We start from the raw sequence: 16,042 nt of genomic DNA on the forward strand, positions 1-16,042 counted from the left end.
AAAGGTGCTGTTCTCCCCTCCTCTCCCAAAGGTGCTGTTCTCCCCTCATCTCCCAAAGGTGCTGTTCTCACCTCCCCTCCCAAAGGTGCTGTTCTCACCTCCTCACCCAAAGGTGCTGTTCTCCCCTCATCTCCCAAAGGTGCTGTTCTCACCTCATCTCCCAAAGGTGCTGTTCTCACCTCCCCTCCCAAAGGTGCTGTTCTCCCCTCCTCTCCCAAAGGTGCTGCTCTCCCCTCATCTCCCAAAGGTGCTGCTCTCACCTCCTCTCCCAAAGGTGCTGTTCTCACCTCATCTCCCAAAGGTGCTGCTCTCCCCTCATCTCCCAAAGGTGCTGTTCTCACCTCCTCTCCCAAAGGTGCTGTTCTCCCCTCATCTCCCAAAGGTGCTGTTCTCCCCTCCCCTCCTCTCCCAAAGGTGCTGCTCTCACCTCCCCTCCCAAAGGTGCTGCTCTCCCCTCATCTCCCAAAGGTGCTGTTCTCCCCTCATCTCCCAAAGGTGCTGCTCTCCCCTCATCTCCCAAAGGTGCTGCTCTCCCCTCATCTCCCAAAGGTGCTGCTCTCACCTCCCCTCCCAAAGGTGCTGTTCTCACCTCACCTCCTCTCCCAAAGGTGCTGCTCTCTCCTCATCTCCCAAAGGTGCTGTTCTCACCTCCTCTCCCAAAGGTGCTGCTCTCACCTCATCTCCCAAAGGTGCTGTTCTCACCTCCCCTCCCAAAGGTGCTGTTCTCACCTCCTCTCCCAAAGGTGCTGTTCTCCCCTCATCTCCCAAAGGTGCTGCTCTCACCTCCCCTCATCTCCCAAAGGTGCTGCTCTCACCTCATCTCCCAAAGGTGCTGTTCTCCCCTCCTCTCCCAAAGGTGCTGCTCTCACCTCATCTCCCAAAGGTGCTGTTCTCACCTCCTCTCCCAAAGGTGCTGTTCTCTCCTCATCTCCCAAAGGTGCTGTTCTCACCTCATCTCCCAAAGGTGCTGTTCTCACCTCCTCTCCCAAAGGTGCTGTTCTCACCTCATCTCCCAAAGGTGCTGCTCTCACCTCATCTCCCAAAGGTGCTGTTCTCACCTCCTCTCCCAAAGGTGCTGTTCTCACCTCATCTCCCAAAGGTGCTGCTCTCACCTCATCTCCCAAAGGTGCTGCTCTCACCTCATCTCCCAAAGGTGCTGTTCTCACCTCCCCTCATCTCCCAAAGGTGCTGCTCTCACCTCCCCTCCCAAAGGTGCTGTTCTCACCTCCTCTCATCTCCCAAAGGTGCTGCACTCACCTCCCCTCCCAAAGGTGCTGTTCTCACCTCCCCTCATCTCCCAAAGGTGCTGTTCTCACCTCCCCTCATCTCCCAAAGGTGCTGTTCTCCCCTCATCTCCCAAAGGTGCTGTTCTCCCCTCCCCTCCCAAAGGTGCTGTTCGCACCTCCCCTCATCTCCCAAAGGTGCTGTTCTCCCCTCATCTCCCAAAGGTGCTGTTCTCCCCTCATCTCCCAAAGGTGCTGTTCTCACCTCCCCTCATCTCCCAAAGGTGTTGTTCTCCCCTCATCTCCCAAAGGTGCTGTTCTCCCCTCCCCTCCCAAAGGTGCTGTTCTCACCTCCCCTCCTCTCCCAAAGGTGCTGCTCTCACCTCATCTCCCAAAGGTGCTGTTCTCACCTCCTCTCCCAAAGGTGCTGTTCTCACCTCATCTCCCAAAGGTGCTGTTCTCACCTCATCTCCCAAAGGTGCTGTTCTCACCTCCCCTCCCAAAGGTGCTGTTCTCCCCTCCCCTCCCAAAGGTGCTGTTCTCACCTCATCTCCCAAAGGTGCTGTTCTCCCCTCATCTCCCAAAGGTGCTGTTCTCACCTCCCCTCATCTCCCAAAGGTGCTGTTCTCCCCTCCCCTCCCAAAGGTGCTGTTCTCACCTCATCTCCCAAAGGTGCTGTTCTCACCTCATCTCCCAAAGGTGCTGTTCTCCCCTCATCTCCCAAAGGTGCTGTTCTCACCTCCTCACCCAAAGGTGCTGCTCTCACCTCATCTCCCAAAGGTGCTGCTCTCCCCTCATCTCCCAAAGGTGCTGTTCTCACCTCATCTCCCAAAGGTGCTGTTCTCACCTCCCCTCCCAAAGGTGCTGTTCTCCCCTCATCTCCCAAAGGTGCTGCTCTCCCCTCATCTCCCAAAGGTGCTGCTCTCCCCTCATCTCCCAAAGGTGCTGTTCTCCCCTCATCTCCCAAAGGTGCTGTTCTCCCCTCATCTCCCAAAGGTGCTGCTCTCACCTCCCCTCATCTCCCAAAGGTGCTGTTCTCACCTCATCTCCCAAAGGTGCTGTTCTCACCTCACCTCATCTCCCAAAGGTGCTGTTCTCACCTCATCTCCCAAAGGTGCTGTTCTCACCTCATCTCCCAAAGGTGCTGTTCTCACCTCAGCTCATCTCCCAAAGGTGCTGTTCTCACCTCACCTCATCTCCCAAAGGTGCTGTTCTCCCCTCCCCTCCCAAAGGTGCTGCTCTCCCCTCATCTCCCAAAGGTGCTGTTCTCCCCTCATCTCCCAAAGGTGCTGTTCTCCCCTCATCTCCCAAAGGTGCTGCTCTCACCTCCCCTCATCTCCCAAAGGTGCTGTTCTCACCTCATCTCCCAAAGGTGCTGTTCTCACCTCACCTCATCTCCCAAAGGTGCTGTTCTCACCTCATCTCCCAAAGGTGCTGTTCTCACCTCATCTCCCAAAGGTGCTGTTCTCACCTCACCTCATCTCCCAAAGGTGCTGTTCTCCCCTCCCCTCCCAAAGGTGCTGCTCTCCCCTCATCTCCCAAAGGTGCTGTTCTCACCTCCCCTCCCAAAGGTGCTGTTCTCTCCTCATCTCCCAAAGGTGCTGTTCTCACCTCATCTCCCAAAGGTGCTGTTCTCACCTCCTCTCCCAAAGGTGCTGTTCTCACCTCATCTCCCAAAGGTGCTGTTCTCCCCTCATCTCCCAAAGGTGCTGTTCTCACCTCCCCTCATCTCCCAAAGGTGCTGCTCTCACCTCCTCTCCCAAAGGTGCTGTTCTCACCTCATCTCCCAAAGGTGCTGCTCTCCCCTCATCTCCCAAAGGTGCTGTTCTCACCTCCTCTCCCAAAGGTGCTGTTCTCCCCTCATCTCCCAAAGGTGCTGTTCTCCCCTCCCCTCCTCTCCCAAAGGTGCTGCTCTCACCTCATCTCCCAAAGGTGCTGTTCTCACCTCATCTCCCAAAGGTGCTGTTCTCCCCTCATCTCCCAAAGGTGCTGTTCTCCCCTCATCTCCCAAAGATGCTGTTCTCCCCTCATCTCCCAAAGGTGCTGTTCTCCCCTCCTCTCCCAAAGGTGCTGTTCTCACCTCCTCTCCCAAAGGTGCTGTTCTCACCTCCCCTCATCTCCCAAAGGTGCTGTTCTCCCCTCATCTCCCAAAGGTGCTGCTCTCACCTCATCTCCCAAAGGTGCTGCTCTCACCTCCCCTCCCAAAGGTGCTGTTCTCACCTCCTCTCATCTCCCAAAGGTGCTGTTCTCACCTCCTCTCCCAAAGGTGCTGTTCTCCCCTCATCTCCCAAAGGTGCTGTTCTCCCCTCCCCTCCTCTCCCAAAGGTGCTGCTCTCACCTCCTCTCCCAAAGGTGCTGTTCTCACCTCACCTCCTCTCCCAAAGGTGCTGCTCTCTCCTCATCTCCCAAAGGTGCTGCTCTCCCCTCATCTCCCAAAGGTGCTGCTCTCACCTCCTCTCCCAAAGGTGCTGTTCTCACCTCACCTCCTCTCCCAAAGGTGCTGTTCTCACCTCATCTCCCAAAGGTGCTGTTCTCACCTCATCTCCCAAAGGTGCTGCTCTCACCTCATCTCCCAAAGGTGCTGTTCTCACCTCTTCTCCCAAAGGTGCTGTTCTCCCCTCATCTCCCAAAGGTGCTGTTCTCACCTCATCTCCCAAAGGTGCTGTTCTCCCCTCATCTCCCAAAGGTGCTGTTCTCCCATCATCTCCCAAAGGTGCTGTTCTCCCCTCATCTCCCAAAGGTGCTGTTCTCACCTCCTCTCCCAAAGGTGCTGCTCTCACCTCCCCTCATCTCCCAAAGGTGCTGTTCTCACCTCATCTCCCAAAGGTGCTGTTCTCACCTCCCCTCCCAAAGGTGCTGTTCTCACCTCATCTCCCAAAGGTGCTGTTCTCCCCTCCCCTCCCAAAGGTGCTGTTCTCACCTCCCCTCATCTCCCAAAGGTGCTGTTCTCCCCTCATCTCCCAAAGGTGCTGTTCTCACCTCCCCTCATCACCCAAAGGTGCTGCTCTCACCTCCCCTCCCAAAGGTGCTGTTCTCACCTCCCCTCATCTCCCAAAGGTGCTGCTCTCACCTCCCCTCCCAAAGGTGCTGTTCTCACCTCCCCTCATCTCCCAAAGGTGCTGTTCTCCCCTCATCTCCCAAAGGTGCTGCTCTCACCTCATCTCCCAAAGGTGCTGTTCTCCCCTCCTCTCCCAAAGGTGCTGTTCTCCCCTCATCTCCCAAAGGTGCTGTTCTCACCTCCCCTCCCAAAGGTGCTGTTCTCACCTCCCCTCATCTCCCAAAGGTGCTGTTCTCCCCTCATCTCCCAAAGGTGCTGTTCTCACCTCATCTCCCAAAGGTGCTGCTCTCACCTCCCCTCATCTCCCAAAGGTGCTGTTCTCACCTCATCTCCCAAAGGTGCTGCTCTCACCTCCCCTCATCTCCCAAAGGTGCTGCTCTCACCTCATCTCCCAAAGGTGCTGCTCTCACCTCATCTCCCAAAGGTGCTGTTCTCACCTCATCTCCCAAAGGTGCTGTTCGCACCTCATCTCCCAAAGGTGCTGTTCTCGCCTCCTCTCCCAAAGGTGCTGTTCTCGCCTCCTCTCCCAAAGGTGCTGCTCTCACCTCATCTCCCAAAGGTGCTGTTCTCACCTCATCTCCCAAAGGTGCTGTTCTCCCCTCATCTCCCAAAGGTGCTGTTCTCCCCTCATCTCCCAAAGGTGCTGTTCTCCCCTCCCCTCCCAAAGGTGCTGTTCTCACCTCCCCTCCCAAAGGTGCTGTTCTCACCTCCTCTCCCAAAGGTGCTGTTCTCACCTCATCTCCCAAAGGTGCTGTTCTCACCTCATCTCCCAAAGGTGCTGTTCTCCCCTCATCTCCCAAAGGTGCTGCTCTCACCTCCTCTCCCAAAGGTGCTGTTCTCACCTCCTCACCCAAAGGTGCTGCTCTCACCTCATCTCCCAAAGGTGCTGCTCTCACCTCATCTCCCAAAGGTGCTGTTCTCACCTCATCTCCCGAAGGTGCTGTTCTCACCTCATCTCCCAAAGGTGCTGTTCTCCCCTCATCTCCCAAAGGTGCTGTTCTCCCCTCATCTCCCAAAGGTGCTGTTCTCCCCTCCCCTCCTCTCCCAAAGGTGCTGCTCTCACCTCCTCTCCCAAAGGTGCTGTTCTCCCCTCATCTCCCAAAGGTGCTGCTCTCACCTCATCTCCCAAAGGTGCTGCTCTCACCTCCTCTCCCAAAGGTGCTGTTCTCCCCTCATCTCCCAAAGGTGCTGTTCTCCCCTCATCTCCCAAAGGTGCTGTTCTCCCCTCCCCTCCCAAAGGTGCTGCTCTCACCTCCCCTCATCTCCCAAAGGTGCTGTTCTCCCCTCATCTCCCAAAGGTGCTGTTCTCCCCTCATCTCCCAAAGGTGCTGTTCTCCCCTCATCTCCCAAAGGTGCTGTTCTCCCCTCCCCTCCCAAAGGTGCTGTTCTCACCTCCTCTCCCAAAGGTGCTGTTCTCCCCTCATCTCCCAAAGGTGCTGTTCTCGCCTCCCCTCCCAAAGGTGCTGTTCTCCCCTCATCTCCCAAAGGTGCTGTTCTCGCCTCCTCACCCAAAGGTGCTGCTCTCACCTCCTCTCCCAAAGTTGCTGTTCTCCCCTCATCTCCCAAAGGTGCTGTTCTCACCTCCCCTCCCAAAGGTGCTGTTCTCGCCTCCTCTCCCAAAGGTGCTGCTCTCACCTCCTCTCCCAAAGGTGCTGCTTTGTCCCTGCCATATAGTCTGACAGGTGCAGACTGATTAGAACATAAGATACAGGAACAGGAGGAGTCCATTCGGCCCCTCAAGCCTGCTCCTCCATTCAGTAAGATCATGGCTGATATGATTGTGTTTTGATCTCCACATTCCCATCTACCCTCAATAACCTTTGATTCCCTTGTCTAACAAGAATCTATCTACCTCTGCCTTAAAAATATTCAATGACCACGCCTCCATCAGCTTCTGAGGCAGAGAATTCCAAAGTCACACAATCCTCTGAGAGAAAAAAATTCTCATCTCTGTCCTAAAAGGACAATCCCTAATTTTAAAACAGTGCCCCCTAGTTCTGGACTCACCCACAAGAGGAAACATCCTTTCCATGTCCACCTTGTCAAGGCTGTTCAGGATCTTGTAAACTTCAATCAAATCCCCCCTCACTCTTCTAAACTCCAGTGGAAACAAGCCCAGTCTGTCCAACCTTTCCGAATAAGACAACCCACTCATTCCAGGTATCAATCCAGTAAACCTCCTCTGAACCGTCTCCAATGTATTTACATCCTTCCTTAAATAAGGAGACTGAAACTGCACACAGTATTCGAGGTGCAGTCTCACCAATACCTTGTATAACTGAAGCATAACATCCTTACTTTTATGTTCAATCCCTCTCATAATAAAGGATAGCGTTCCATTAGCTAATTACTTGCTGTACCTGCATACTAACTTTTTGTGACTCATGTACTAGAACACCTAGAAATCCCTCCGCACCTCAGAATTCTGCAGTCATTCTCCATTTAAGTAATACTCTGCTTTTTTGTTCTTCCTGCCAAAGTGAACAATTTCACATTTTCCCACATTAAACTCCATCTGCCAGATCTTTGCCCACTCACTCAACCTATCTGTATCCATCTGCAATTTCATGTCCTCTTCACAACATACTTTCCTACCTATATTTGTGTCATCTGTAAGTTTAGCTACCATGTCTTCACTCCCCTCATCTAAGTCATTGATGTAAATCGTAAAAAGTTGAGGTCCCAGTACAGACCCCTGTGGGACTCCACTGGTCACATCCTGCCAATCAGAAAATGACCCATTTATGCATACTGTCTGCTTTCTGCCAGCAGCCAATCTTCTATCCATGTTAATGTTACCCACTACACCATGCGGTTCTATTTTCCAATATAATTTTGATGTGGCACCTTATCAAATGCCTTCTGGAAATGCAAGTACAGCATGTCTACAGGCTCCCCTTTATCCACTGCACATAATACTCCTTCAAAAAACTCCAATAGGTTAAACATGATTTTCCTTTCACAAAACCATGCTGACGCTTTCCAATTGCCTTGGGTTCTTCTAAGTGTCTAGCTATAACCTCTTTAATGATTGATGCTCCCTCTGACTTGAACGGCCTCCTGTATCACAGTGCCATGGCCAGTCAGCTCATCCACCTTGCAGACTTTGCTTTAATTCACACAGGTTGTGAGCAGCTCAAACCTGTTTGACAATTGCAAAGCCTGAGTCTCCTCCCCCACTGTCTGCTCGGTCCCATTACCTGCCTCACTGACAGTCACATCCTCCTGTCCCTCACTGCTGACCAAAACAGATGACCCTCTTCCAAGAGGTGTGACTGTCTTCTGGAACAAAGCGCCCAGGTATTTCTCCCCCTCCCTTATGTTGTGCAATGTCTGCATTTCGGCTTCCAGATCAATAATCCTGATCTGGAATTCCTCAAGCTGCTTACACTTCCTGCCGACGTGTTTGTCCTGGATCGCCTTGGCATCAAAAGCGCCCACATTCCACAGCTGCAACATAACCCCTGTCCCACCATTCTAACTTATGTTGTTTAGTTAATTTACTTTAATTACATAAGAAGAAAACATGCTACAGGTTACTGTGTTTATTCAATGTTAGCACCGCTGATTACTAAAGGTTATACACTTCTTAACTACAAGGAATGTGTTTTAGATATTTGTTTAAATTATTTTTATTGCCTTTTGTAAATCTTTATTGTTTGATTTTAAAGATTTCAAGGTTTGGTTTATTATTTTAAAGTTTTAGTTCTTTGTATTTATGGATCTCCCTGAACTCACCTGTCCTGAGCTGGTTTCTCACACACTGTCCCTTAGACTGAGCACCTACCGGCCAATCAGCTTACCAGCTTCCCGTGACATCACAGTTGCTTCTTCTCTCTGACCCCCACAGCCCCGCCCCCCCCCACGACCGCCCCACTCCCCCAGCCCCGCCCCGGCCCCGCCCCCGCTCCTCCAGCCCCGCCCCGGCCCCGCCCCCGCTCCCCCAGCCCCGCCCCCGCTCCCCCAGCACCGCCCTGGCCCTGCCCCCGCTCCCCCAGCCCCGCCCCTGGCCCCACCCCCACTCCCCCAGCCCCGCCCCCGCTCCCCCAGCACCGCCCAGGCCCCGCCCCCGCTCCCCCAGCCCCGCCCCCGCTCCCCCAGCCCCGCCCAGGCCCCGCCCCCTCTCCCCCAGCCCCGCCCCCGCTCCCCCAGCACCGCCCCGGCCCCGCCCCCGCTCCCCCAGCCCCGCCCCCCCGCTCCCCCAGCCCCGCCCCCGCTCCCCCAGCACCGCCCCAGCCCCGCCCCCGCTCCCCCAGCCCCGCCCCCCGCTCCCCCAGCACCGCCCCGGCCCCGCCCCCGCTCCCCCAGCCCCGCCCCTGGCCCCACCCCCACCCCCTCAGCCCCACCCCCTGCTCTCCAGGCCCAGCCCCGCCCCCGGCCCCACTCCCACTCCCAGCAAGGTAAGCCGCTCTGCAATCCCCATCTGTATTTATAGGTGCTGCTCAGCACCCGACTGTCTCCTGTAGGTCTGCTCCACTCCGACTCCCAGCAACGTACCCAAGGTACCCAAACTGAATTCCCCCCACTCTCCACGTCCTTTTCAAACTCAGATCACCCAGGTATCTGAGCCAAGGAGCCCTTCAATAAAGAAATACTGAGTCGGATAGTGGTGCCACAGCCAACATCAACAAACACATCCCAGGGATCAGAGCTCTGCTGTTTAGCTCTGCTGCTCACTGAACCATCAGCAGGATTGAGGGGGATCCATTTCGACTACTTTCCCATGGATCTCCTCCTTCCACTTCAAGTTTATACTTCCAAACCAGAGGTCCCTCAGTCAACACAGACTCATGTCTCAATCCAGTATCCTTAAAAACACAATCATAGAAACTTACAAGATAGAATATTGCAATCCAGCCCATCGTCTCTAGGCTGGGCCTTTGGAAGAACAGTTCTGCTCAATCCCGCTTTCTCTCCATAACCCTTCTCATTCTCGAGCACCTGTCCAACTCCCTTTTAAAATTATTCTTAGAGTCAGCTTTCACCACCTTTTCAGCTACAGTATTCCATGTCCCAATAACTCAGTGAAAAAATTATTCTTAACTCCATTTGTCTTTTGTCAATAATTTTAAATCTATGGGCAGAGGGAATAGTTTTCCTCTATCACAATCCCAAAGGGAATTGAGAAGTGTAAAAGGCTGGTAAAAGGAGTAGGGATGATGAGGGCCCAAAAAGGGGATTTACACCTGGAGACAGGGGGCATAAGAAAGGATATACTTGTCATAGAGGGAGTGCAGTGAAGGTTCACCAGGCTGATTCCTGGGACGATGGGATTATCATATGAGGATAGATTGGGCTGACTGGGCCTGTATTCACTGGAGTTTAGAAGAATGAGAGGGAATCTCATAGAAATCTATAAAATTCTGACAGGGCTGGACAGACTGGATGCAGGGATGATGTTTCCTCTGACTGGGAGGGTCTAGAACAAGGGGCCACAATCTCAGGATATGGGGTAGACCATTTAGGACAGAGATGAGGAGAAACTCCTTCACTCAGAGGGTGGTGAACCTGTGGAATTCTCTACCACAGAGACTGTGGAGGCCAAGTCACTGAATATATTTAAGAAGGAAATAGATAGATTTCTGGACTCTAAAGGCATCAAGGGGTTTGGGGAGAGAGCGGGAGTACAGGGTTGAGACAGAGGATCAGCCATGATCATACTTGAATGGCAGAGCAGGCTCAAAGGGCGTGTTATGACCAATGCAGTTGATAAAGCTGAGTTATTTAAAAATATCAGAAGGAAACTATAAACAACTGTCATAACCTATAATTTTAAGTGTTATGTTTGAGATGCGACTCTAAGTTCAGGAGTCAGACCACCAGTTCTCGAGGTTTTACATTAAACTACATGAAACATTTAATTAATTTGCACAGGCTAAAATAGATCTACACCTGGCTATAAATTACTATCATAACTTCTAACAAATTCCCAAACTAGTCTCCATTAAGGCAGCAGCTACCCACAGACATAACCAAACAGGCAAAGCATTTTCACCTTACACATTCAAAATGAGGTTCCTTTCACTGTGGAGTCAGGTGAAGGCTTCCAGCTGCCTTTTGATCTCACATTGCCTCTGCTCTGTACACCCGAAAACTACTGAAGTTATACCTACCACCACTGATTGAATTCCAATTCTCATTGTCTCACCAGCCTCTTTGAACTTCACCTTTTAACAATAAAACCCCTTTCACCGTACCAATTTTATTAGTAATATAAACATATTGCTTGGTGACTGCTAGAAGGTGTCAGTTTTCACCCCACTTCTTGAATGGTCTATTCAAAAAATGCAAATGCAGCCAAACATATCAAAACTAGTACATAACAAAGCACCCAGACTAGCTACTTCAATCTAATTAAGACACACTCACAGACTAAACCTCTGTTATAAAAGAAAAATATTTTCCAAAATATTATATACATTAATAGCTTCTTGACAGGGCTGAATGGCCTACTCCTGCTCTTATTTTCTACCTTCCTATATTAAGTGAATACTTTGCACCTGTCTTTTCCAAGGAAGAATATGCGACCCAGGCCATGGTGAAAGAGGAGGAAATTCAGAAACTAAATGGGTTTAAAATTGAAAAGGTGGTGGTATTGGATAGGTTATTGGTACTTAAAGTTAATAAGGCACTAGAAACAGATGAATTTTTTTAATATAGTCATTTACGGGATGTGGACATCACTGGCTGGGCCAGCATTTATTGCCCATCCCTAGTTGCCCTTGAGAAGGTGGTGGTGAGCTGCCTTCTTGAACCACTGCGGTCCATGTGGTGTAGGTACACCCACAGTGCTGTTAGGGAGGGAGTTCCAGGATTTTGTCCATGTGGTGTAGGTACACCCACAGTGCTGTTAGGGAGGGAGTTCCAGGATTTTGTCCATGTGGTGTAGGTACACCCACAGTGCTGTTAGGGAGGGAGTTCCAGGATTTTGTCCATGTGGTGTAGGTACACCCACAGCGCTGTTAGGGAGGGAGTTCCAGGATTGTGTCCATGTGGTGTAGGTACACCCACAGCGCTGTTAGGGAGGGAGTTCCAGGATTGTGTCCGTGTGGTGTAGGTACACCCACAGTGCTGTTAGGGAGGGAGTTCCAGGATTTTGTCCGTGTGGTGTAGGTACACCCACAGTGCTGTTAGGGAGGGAGTTCCAGGATTTTGACCCAGCGACGGTGAAGGAACAGTGATATATTTCCAAGTCAGGATGGTGAGTGGCTTGTAGGGGAACTTCCAGTTGGTGGTGTTCCCATGTGTCTGCTGCCTTTTTCTTTCTAGATGGTAGTGGTCATGGGTTTGGAAGATACTGTCTAAGGAGCCTTGGTGAATTCCTGCAGTGCATCTTGTAGATGGTACACACACTGCTGCTACTGTGTGTCGGTGGGGGAGGGAGTGAATGTTTGTGGATGTGGTGCCAATCAAGTGGCTGCTTTGTCCTGGATGGTGTCCAGCTTCTTGAGTGTTGTGGGAGCTGCACTCATCCAGGCAAGTGGGGAGTATTCCATCACACTCCTGACTTGTGCCTTGTAGATGCTGGACACGCTTTGGGGAGTCAGGAGGTGAGTCACTCATCACAGCATTCCTAGCCTCTGATCTGCTCTTGTAGCCACAGTATTTATATGGCTAGTCCAGTTCAGTTTCTGGTCAAAGGTAACCCCCAGGATGTTGATAGTGAGGGATTCAGTGATGGTAATGCCATTGAACATCCAGAGGCAATGGGTATATTCTCTCTTGTTGGAGATGGTCATTGCCTGACACTTGTGTGGCATGAATGTTACTTGCCACTTGTCAGCTCAAGCCTGGATATTGTCCAGGTCTTGCTGCATTTGGACATGGACTGCTTCAGTATCTGAGGAGTTGTGAATGGTGCTGAACATTGTGCAAACATCAGCGAGCATCTCCACTTCTGACCTTATGATGGAAGGAAGGTCATTGAAGAAGCAGCTGAAGATGTTTGGGCCAAGGACACTACCCTGAGGAACTCCTGCAGTGATGTCCTGGAGCTGAGATGAGATGCATCCAAGGATAATACGGGAAGTGAGAGTGGAAATTGTGGAGGCAATGGCCATAATTTTTCAGTCTTCCTTAGATTGAGGGGTGGTGCTGGAGGATTGGACAATTGCAAACGTTACACCCTTGTTCAAAAAGGTTGTAAGGATAAGCCCAGCAACTAAAGGCCAGTCAATTTAACATCAGTGGTGAGGAAACTTCTAGAAACAATAATTCAGGACAGATGCAAGTTAATTAAGGAAAGCCAGCATGGATTTCTTAAGGGAAACTCATGCCTAACTAAGTTTTTTTGAAGAGGTAACAGAAAGGGTTGATGAGGCCAATGCTTTCAGGGAGCTGAGACAGTCAGACCCGCGAAGGACACCTCTACTCAGGCAGCAGATAAATAGAGGGCGAGGCTTGGGGCCTTCACTCACCTTCCGGGAGCAGAGACAGCCGGACAGCGAGGGACAGCGAGGGACAGCGAGGGACACCTCTACTTGGGCAGTGGGCTGAATTTGAAAATAATCCAGGAGTGACATCACAGGAAATCTAAGTTCATTAGCTGGTGAGAAGCTGCTGTTAGGGAGTGTGTTTAAATAGCTTAAAACTTGAAAAATATATCATTTATAAAGAAGTAACTACATGGATTGCAGTAAGCAATGCTCGCAATAGGGAAGTAAATCAAGCCAAAGTAAAATAAAGTAATAAAGTAAACCAAAGTAAGATATAGTTAGCATAAGTATAGTAAAGTTACTAGTAACTTATTCTACTTGCTCTAAGTGTAATAAATATATATTTTTTTTAAGAATTGCAGGATGGCAGGTCAGCTCAGCCAAGTGGAGCGTGCATCCTGCACTATGTGTGAAGTTGTGGGCACAGCATTTGTCCCTGACAAACACGTCTGTAGGAAGTGTCACCAGCTGCACAAGCTTGAGCTCCAGGTTTCAGAAATTGAGCAGCGACTGTTGTCATTGTTGTGCATTCGTGAAGCAAAGGATTATGTAGATAGCATGTTTAGGGAGGTGGTCACACCACTAGTCAGAAACATACAGCTAGAGAGGGAAATCGGTGACCGCCAGGCAGTCTAAGAGAACGAGGAAGGTAGTGCAGGAGCCCCGAGTCTATCCTGCTTGCTAATCGGTTTTCCATTTTGGATGCTGGTGAGGGCAATGGTTCCTCAGGGGAGCATGTGGCACCACAGGCTGCTCAGCTATACGGGGTGCGAGGAAGAAGAATGGAAGGGCAATAGTGAAAGGGGGTTCCATAGTCAGAGGATCAGACGGGTGTTTCTGCAGCAGTGAACATGGCTCCAAGATGGTGTGTTGCCTCCCTGGTGCCAGGGTCAAGGATGTCACAGAATAGCTGCAGGACATCCTTCGGGGGCCGGGGGGGTGGTTGAGGGATCAGCCAGAAGTCATGGTCTGCACATGTGGCTCCAACGACATAGATAGGAAGAGGGATGAGGTCCTGAAAGCAGATTTCAGGGAATTAGCAAGGAAATTAAAAAGCAGGACCTCAAGAGCAGTAATCTCAGGATTACTCCTAATGCCACATGCTAGTGAGCATAGGAATAGGAGGATTGATCTATTAAATACGTGGCTGGAGAACTGGTATAGGAGGGAGGGCATCAGATTTCTGAGGTATTGGGACTGTTCTGGGGCAGGTGAGACCTGTACAAGGTGGACGGGTTACATCTTAACAGGACTGGGACTGATTTACTCACTGGGAGATTTGCTAGTGCTGTTGGGGAGGGTTTAAACTAGCTTGTCAGGGGGGTGGGAACCTGAGGGGTGGCCCAAATTGGAATGATGTAAAATTGGTAACAGGGAGTAGTAGTGAGACTAGAAGGCAAGAGAAACAAAGCAGAGCATTGAGTATGCTGCCAATACGGAATGATGTCAAAAAGACAAAGGGCACTCAACCTGAATGCGCGCAGCATTTGCAATAAGGTAGATGATCTAAAGGCACAAATAGAGGTAAATGGGTATGATATAATTGCCATTACGGAAACATGGCTGCACGGTGACCAAGACTGGTAGCTGAATATTCAAGGATATTCGACATTTAGGAAGGACAGACAAGGAGGGAAAGGAGGTAGAGTTGCACTGATAATAAGGATGGAATCAGTGCATGAGTAAGGGAGGATCTCAGATCGGAAGAACAATGTGTGGAATCTGTTTGGGTGGAGCTAAGAAACAGCAAAGGGCAGAGACACTGGTTGGAGTTGTTTATCGACCACCAAACAGTAGTGGCAATGTGGGGCATGGTGTTAATCAGGAGATGAGAGAAGCATGTAGCATGGGCAATACGGTAATCATGGCTGACTTCAGTCTGCATAAAGACTGGGTAAACAAACTGAGCCCTAATGCTGTGAAAGACAAGTTTCTGGGGTGTGTTAGGAATGGTTTTCTACAGCAGTATGTTGAGGATTGTCATGAAGATACTAATGTATGTGCTATTGGAAATGATTTTAAATTGGACATGTAGTAGGATCTGTGTCTTTGAGTGTAAATGTGTGTGTCTTAATTGGATTAAAGCCAGCTAGTCTAGGTGCTTTGATGTATAGTAGTTTTGGGATGTTAAACAGTAGAGGGTGCATTTGCATTTTGTTGAATAAACCATTCAAAGACTGAGGGTGAAATCTTGCACCTAGCTAGGAAACCAAACAATATGTTTATATTGCTAATAAAATTGGTACTATGAAAGGTGTTTTATTGTTAGAAGAGGTGGAGTTCAAAGGGCCTGGTGATACAATGAGAATTTGCATTCAAAGGGAAGGCTAGGTATATACAGAAAAGGGTTTTGTGGGTGTCAGAGGTCTGTGAGCCTACAACAGTGTCTGCAAAGGAACCAAATTGAAAGGAACCTCATTTTGAGTCTGTAAGATAAAATGTGCTTTGCCTGGTCTATGGGTTATTGTTGTCTTGGGGAAGATTACCTGGGACTGATTAATTTGGGGATTTGTTTAAAATTGTTATGGTAGCAATTTGGTGATGTGTATGTGTTTAGGTTTGTGGTTAAATTAATAAATGTTTAGTTTAAGTTATATAAAAACCTCTGGAGGCTCGGTGATTTCATTTCTGAATTCAGAGCTGCATCTCAAACATGCTAATTGAAAATATAGATTATGACAGTAGTTTAGAGTTTCCCTCTGGGATTTCAAATAACTCGGCCTTTACCAACTGCCGTGTCATAACAAGGAGCTGACTAGACAACAGGCTGTTTTAGATCTAGTATTATGTAATGAAAAAGGGCTAATTAATAACCTTGTTGTAATAGAACCTTTAGAGATGAGTGACCACAATATGATAGAATTTTACATTATGTTTGAAAATGAGATAGTTCACTCTGAAGCAAGGCTGTTAAAGTTGAATAAAGGAAATTATGAAGGTATGAGGGACAAATTGGCTGAGGTGGATTGGGAAAATACATTGAAAGGTTTGACTGTACATAGGCAATAGATAGTCTTCAAAGAATTACTACACAGCTTACATCACCTATGTATCTCCTTCAAGGTGCAAAAGCCCAAAAAAAGTCAGTCAACCATGGCTGACAAAGGTAGCTAACGATTGTATAAGATTAAAAGAAAAGGCTTATGAAATTGCCAGAAGTAGTCGTAAACCTGAGGATTGGGAGGTTTTTAGAATACAGCAAATGAAGATCAAGAAACTAGTAAAGGAAGGAATAGAATATGAATGCAATCTAGCAAAAAACAAAAAAACGGACTGTGAAAGCTTCTATAGGTGTGTAAAAAGGAAGTGTTTGGCTAAGACAAATG

The sequence above is a fragment of the Carcharodon carcharias genome, chromosome 11, assembly GCF_017639515.1.
Source record: "Carcharodon carcharias isolate sCarCar2 chromosome 11, sCarCar2.pri, whole genome shotgun sequence".
Classification (NCBI taxonomy): Eukaryota; Metazoa; Chordata; class Chondrichthyes; order Lamniformes; family Lamnidae; genus Carcharodon; species Carcharodon carcharias.